This window comes from Aegilops tauschii, chromosome 1 (genome assembly GCF_002575655.3).
Source record: "Aegilops tauschii subsp. strangulata cultivar AL8/78 chromosome 1, Aet v6.0, whole genome shotgun sequence".
Lineage (NCBI taxonomy): Eukaryota > Viridiplantae > Streptophyta > Magnoliopsida > Poales > Poaceae > Aegilops > Aegilops tauschii.
The window spans coordinates 477,675,362-477,682,171 of record NC_053035.3 but is presented as its reverse complement, the minus strand read 5'-3'; the positions used below and the strand labels follow the sequence as shown (position 1 = coordinate 477,682,171).

Here is a 6,810-nt window from a genome sequence, read left to right as displayed (position 1 = left end):
TAGCAAGAACTCCTTCATTTATTGTTGCCTGGAGCAAGCCTTACCCCGATGTTACGGATCCACAAAAAGCAGAAGCTTTTGCTCTGCGAGATGGGGTGATTCTTGCAAAGCTCCGGGGGTTTTCGCGAGTGGTGGTGGAAACAGATTGCTTAGAGATGGTACAACTATGGCACTCACGACACTTTCCGTGCTCTATTATAGCGCCGTTACTTTTAGAAATTGAAGAGTAGCTTTATCATTTCTTTCGTTTGATATATTCAACATGTAATGAGAAATGCCAATCTGTCGGCCCACCTGTGTGCGAAATATGCAAGCGCACTTGGGGTCACCGGCTGTTGGATGGACTCCCCACCCGGTTTCCTCATGGCCAGTGTCATGGCTGATCGTGTTGGTGCCGAGATTATTTGAATAAATCTCAAAGTTTCTTGGAAAAAAAATTGTACATCCCAGATCCCAATTCCATCTGGTATAGTCGGTCCACGTGTGGAATCCGAAACAGATACGCGTTCTATCCCAACCATCGATCGCATCAATCTAAGGCCGCTATACGTCTCTCCTCGACCACGCGGGCAGACTGCCTCCAGGCCTCCACGGTGCCTGGAACGAGTTCAACTCGATTTTAAACGTTCCCATGTTCGCAGGCCTCTTCTCCTACAAGCTGAATCAAATCCAGCCCTGTAGTGGCTATCGCAGCGATGGGTACCGTACCGGCGGCATGGTACGGTGTGGCCGACGGCGGTGATGGATACCGGCAATATGATGCGGCGTGGGTGACAATGGTTCGGCGTCGGAACTCTAAGGCACCGCTTGCCACCACCGCCAGCTTCTACAACTAGATCGGAAATGTGCCTTGGCGCGTGGTGCCTGGCTGAACATGTTGTCCCAGCATTTAAACAAAGCGCGGTACCGTTGCTAGTTGGTATGGGATTATTTGTCAAAGTCATGGCATAAGGCAAGGCAATCACATTTTCCAAATGCAAAGAAAACACGAGAAATTTTGTCAGTAGAACAATTCATCTGGAAGTTCATAGGAAATGGAAATATATACTTGTGCCAAAAGCGAGCAAGGTCGATCAATCCACATCAAGTTTGATATAGATAGTGTACTTTTCATACAGGAAAAGAAAGCCACAACAGCAGTGTGAGACAAAGAACTTATAGTTCCACAAAAGCATATTTTTGGATACATCCACCTGATCGTCTTGACGTTCGACCTTTTATACGCCACATCACATGAACCTGCTATGAGTAGTTTGTTTTGTCACTTGAAACAGATAACATTTTCCCCATTGACAACAGAGTTATGAACCTTGAAACAAACTTTTCAAAGTTTGTATTATCAATGACGGCTACCTACACGTGGTGTCGAGACCGAAGACACATAAGAGATTTCTTTCAACCTTTGACCAACCTCATAGTTATTGTCGCTCTTCCGTCCACACCATTCATCAGACGGACTTGCCCCATGGCACATCCATCACCCTCCCAACACGACACAATCCAGGTGACTTGCCCCATGGCGCATCCATCACCCTCCTTTCATCAAACCATGTTCTGTTAAAAGGATAAATTGGTTAGCAGTTCATACAGTCCTATAACCCATCATATAATTTACCTAAATAGTGATACCTTTGTGCTCAATGAAAAATGCAGAAGACATGAACAATACATGTGTTGGTTAATAACTAAGGGTGTGCTACCAACACACTTGAAAGGCAGAAGACGTGAACAATACATAACAGGCCTTGAAATAAATCCATTTAAGAAAAGTATGACTACAATTCAATGGACAGATTTAATCTGCTCCCACATGTATGTAACAGTAACATGTAGCTTGTATGGAGAAGAAAAGAAAGCAGGCCACATGATCTGAAGCAAATGAACTGAAGAAAGCAGGTCACATGATCATATTCAGAGCACAAATTAAAAGAAAAGTAGGGAAGTTAGCAGGACAGATGTTAGGATGCTACAGATCTGTGGCCTCAAAACAACCCATAAGATGGTACTAAACATGTTACGACCCTCTTTTCCTTTTCTAATTTTATCCTTCCCCAACCATGGCTTGAGGATACCATGGTTTTACATGTACTTGAGGATGCCTGTCATTATCTAAACTGATTATGTTTAAAGTCCCTATCTGATTTAGACTAAGCAGGAGAACATGGTATGAACTTTACTACTGATGATAAGGTATCTTGTACGAACTTTAATGTTCTAAAGCCGAGAATATAACGTATCATGTATGAACTTTAATACTGATGATATATAGAGAAAACGAACATGTGCGAGATTACTGAATAACCTGTCAAGAATTGATATTTGCACAGAAATATGGATTGAGAAATCTGAAACCTGAGCAAGAATGGTTTAACTACAAATATATTCAATCCTTATTTGAATTTATGGCAAGTCAAGAATCTATTATGGCAAATCTTAGCACTGTATCCTTTTCTGTGAGCACTCATTAATTAGAATAATGAAAAGGAGGTGCACTTAATCCAAATCCACATGAATGTTTGCCTTTGTATGATGGTAGAGCCTTAAATTCGCAAACTTAAAATACGAGAGGATGAAACAATTAGCACCAAGAATTGGTCAGGTTGTACAATGACATTTTTCGAAACCAAATGCTAACACAAAGTCAATTAGTGCATAAAAGAGAGATAGCTTCTAGAAATCATACACGCCAATTTCACGGTTCACTAGAAAAGAAACACAACAAAGTAAAAAAAAAGCAAGGAGCAAGCAATCAGTGCAGAAAAAAGACAATAAAAATTAGTGCAAGAAGCAAAGCAACTGGTGCAGAAAAGTAACACTACAAACTAAACACCAAATAGCAAGCAATGTGTAGTTGAAAGAAGTTCAAAACAAAAACATTATTTGCATCATTCTCCAAAAAGGCGAAGAAATGGAACTTTTGGACACAGTGAACTATAACTGTCGGCTCAGTCAACCACATCTCAAACTCTAGGGCTACATATGGTACTGCTTCAGGAACCCATCTCATACTACAATGATATTTTTAAAGATGATATTATTTCCTGACCACATTGGCAATAAGGAGTCCACATATACAATACAATGGATTACCCTCCGACTATGTGTCACGGTGCAGGAGCAATATTATTTAATAAGAAAAAAAATACAAAATCCAATCATGTTAATAGAGCACCAACAGAATCTCCTATATCATTTGGAGACTAAAAGTAATAAGAATAAAGGACATATGAAACCAGTGGTTTAACTCTACATGTTAGATAAAGAAAATGGTAGAGTGGGCATATATAACATCCGCCGCCTTACCTCCTAACGGGAAGCAGACGCACTCGCGTCGTGGCTCTGGCATCTACGTTTTGAGCTACAGCAGAACAAAGGTACTCTTGAGTGAACCGAGAGAGCCGGCCTCCACACCTTTTTGTAATCCTGTCATTTAATTTTTTTTCCAGATTAGGTACAATATGAGCCCACACATACAAAAAATGGATTACTCTCTATTATTTGACGTTGTGTAGAATTAGAAGTGCATAAACATTATTGTCATTATAGAAGGGAATCCAGGTACATGCATTAAGCATACAGAGACCTATTTCTTGGAAGTGGCACTACTCCCACTTGAGAAATAGGAGCATACAGAGCTGAGCTACAATGAAAAAAAAAAGACTATTCGGTTGCGGTCAAGAGGACCGGGGAACTAACAAATGGACGAAGTGAACATATTTAGCCGAACTTCACAATAGACAGCTAGTTACCTCTTTATCGACAATGACCATAATGTGTACTGAACGCACATTGTCTAGTGTGGTTAAACTATAGGGGAATTAATTAGCACAATGACCACCAGGACAACCTACAGGGCTTTGCATGTGCTCGACACAAATGTTCACTCTGTGTCATCTTGTATATCAACATCTCTCTCTCTCTCTCTCTCTCTCTCTCTCTCTCTCTCTCTCTCTCTCTCTGCATAATTCATACAACAAAGGGCTCCTGCTAGTATCATGCGACCTCTACAACTGAGGAATTTTAGAATAGTTGATTCAGACCTCCAAATCAGAAGAGGGATTCAGTATGATACTTGAATTTAAGTTTGACGTATGGATCTTCCTGTGACTCTACCATGTCCTATTATCCGAGATAGTTCTTGTTCCCTAAACTGCAGGGTAGGAGGCTCACCTTGTTGCTGTAGGTTGACTTTGCTTGGGGAGGTAGTAGCTGCAGGATCGTAGGAGGAGGCTGAAGCGAGCTCGAGTCGGTCGGTGGCAGCCGGCCACAATATTTTATCGTTTTCATGCCTGGAACACTACAACATCATGTGAATGTAAATGAAAAGTAACATTTGTGACGGTGGCGACCTGCAAGCCACGATGATGAGAGTAGAAGCAGTCCAGGCAACGATCTCTCCCTACTTGCGTCGCTGCTCCAATCCAAGACATAAACAAACCTGGCAAGAGATCCAAAACATGAAATGAGCTCTCCGTCGAATCATGAAACAAGAGAAGCAGCCCCAGTAGGTCTACAGGTGCAGCGGCAAGAAGATTTTATGCATATGCAGACACACCAGATATCCCTGCATTACGACAAAATAGTGGTTAATGGATGGACATATTACCAGCCTACCAGACAACATATATCTTTTTTCAGTTTGACATAGAAGTACATTTCCAGATAACAGAGATGTTCTATATACTACCTCTAGAGCTCACCAAGTATAGCAATGATAGTCTGGGTTCGGGACGACCGTTTCTCTGGTGGTCTTCTCTGTTGTATCTCTCCCAAACTGTGAAGAAGGGAAGGACAAAATAGGTTACAAGTACAAGATTGAAAGTAGAGTATACTACGGAGGTAGTACTTCACAAAGATGTTTGTGAGCTAACGAGAGATACTATTGGTGTAGTTCGCTGGTGCTTCCGGCCATGTCTCCTCGTACCAGCAAAACAAGAAAAGCCTAAATGTCCCTTCCTTGGAACCTAGCTAGACTAAAAGCAACAAAACACAAATACTCCACCAGGGAAGAAGCACCAATTGCAGGCACTACCAGACCAGACAAAGAGGAAAAGACCTTTGGCCTTTACCAGATGCAGGACAAACAACAAATGGCCCATGCTGGCCAAACACACAACACTTGGCCATGCCGCCGTATACCTAGCACTCTAACACGAGAGGACAAAAGGAGGAGAAGAAGAGGGGTTAACCTCAGATCCATGAACGAAGACGCAACCGGGTCAGATCAAAGGAGGCACCGGCAACACCCGACAAATCTGCGAGGAAAACAAGGGGAAATCAAAGGTGAGGAAAAGCTAGCAGCCAACAAGAGCACATACATACACATATACCTGCAAATCGATGACCACAACAGCAGATTGACAGAGACCTGCACGCAAACAAGATCACAGATCAGCTAAGAACAACGTGGAAAACTAACACGCGAAGAGGAAAGGCAGCTCACCTCGACCGGCCCCACCTTGCTCCGCCGCTCCCTCCTGCGCGCGTCCTACCTCACTCGCGAGGGCCGACGCCGAGCCGCGCTTTTCCTAATGAGCACCAAGGGGGCGTGGAGGAGGAAACGGCCCGACGGCGCGAGGGCGAGCAGAGGTGGAGGCGTCGGCGCGAGGGCGAGCAGAGGCGGAGGCGGCGGCGCGAGGGCGAGCAGAGGCAGAGGCGGTGGCGGCGGCGCGAGGGCTAGCAGAGGCGGAGGCAGCAACGCGAGGATGAGCAGAGGCGGAGGCGAGAGGGCGAGCGTGCGAGCGCGGGGTTAGGGTTCACAGAGGAGATCGAGAGAGGGAGAGGAGGAGGTGGGACGTGCGAGTGCGGGCGGGACGGGCGAGACGGCAGGGCGGGGCCGCGGGGCCGCGGTCATCGGCCACGGCCAAGGCGAGCGGGACGGGCGGGCGGGGCGGGGCGGCGGGACGGGCGAGACGGCAGGGCGGGGCGAGCGGCTAGGGTTCTATGGGGAGCTGGTGAGATTTTATATCCTATGGTGAAATGACTAAAATGCCCTCGACGTGGCACAAGAATTACACGCGGTGGCACGAGATCTTTAACAGCGGGAGGTAACTATTCATTGTAGCAGTGTTACCTGGTCGATCCAACGGCCGAGGTCCTCCAGTAGCCTGATCTAACGGCTGAAAACGCATCAAATAAGAGATCCGACGGCCAAAAATCGCTGAGCTATGAGGAGACCCATGTTCTCCCTAGATACTTATATCAGGATTCCTGGGACGGCGACGCTGTGGCGCGCTGCGCTGCGTTCGCATGCATGTGTCGTGCGTTTCGTGCCGACTGAAGGCTAGCTTTGCTGTTCGTTTTTGGCCGACGGCAGGTTATTCACTGGCCTGGCTAAACTTCTGACGAGAATCCATCAACAAGTATTTGGTCGCAGTTATCCAAATCGCACGCGTATATACATATTTTATGGCCGTTTTTTATACATATTACTAAACTTCTGACGAGATTAATTGTCCTTGACAATATATTTTATCATGAATTTAATGCTACTAATTTAATGTCATAAATGGTCGTGTATTATTGTATAAATACAGTCAAACATAAAAACGTTTAACTCTTCAACAAAATTTGAAGTACACTTTATTAAGAACGAAGAGAATACATGATTGGTTTTCTACTCCAGTAAACACACACGAGTACAGTTTTCGGATGAATACAGGCGCGGAAAACACAGAATAGAAATGAACGAACAATCCAGATGAATTTAGATACGTATAAGGGCATCTCTAGGGCTTACCCGGAAATTTGCTTCCACATTTGTCCACGGACACAGATGTCGGAGGTGGTTATCCAACACTGTTCGCATAC

At 44.7% G+C, this 6,810-nt stretch overlaps 1 long non-coding RNA gene across 2 annotated transcripts; it reads right to left on the bottom strand.

The window, feature by feature from the left end:
- Nucleotides 1-1,142: 1,142 nt before the first annotated feature.
- On the bottom strand, nt 1,143-5,935 carry LOC109755929 (uncharacterized). Of its 2 annotated transcripts, none has more exons than XR_012187917.1 (7): nt 5,444-5,935; nt 5,331-5,368; nt 5,190-5,255; nt 4,688-4,774; nt 4,171-4,438; nt 3,304-3,423; nt 1,143-1,554 (listed from the first exon to the last, which is right to left on the bottom strand). It is a non-coding gene; the product is annotated as an uncharacterized lncRNA (long non-coding RNA). The 2 variants fall into 2 exon arrangements; XR_005758368.3 differs by having other exon boundaries at nt 4,701-4,774; nt 5,444-5,927.
- Between the last annotated feature and the right edge of the window lie 875 nt (nt 5,936-6,810).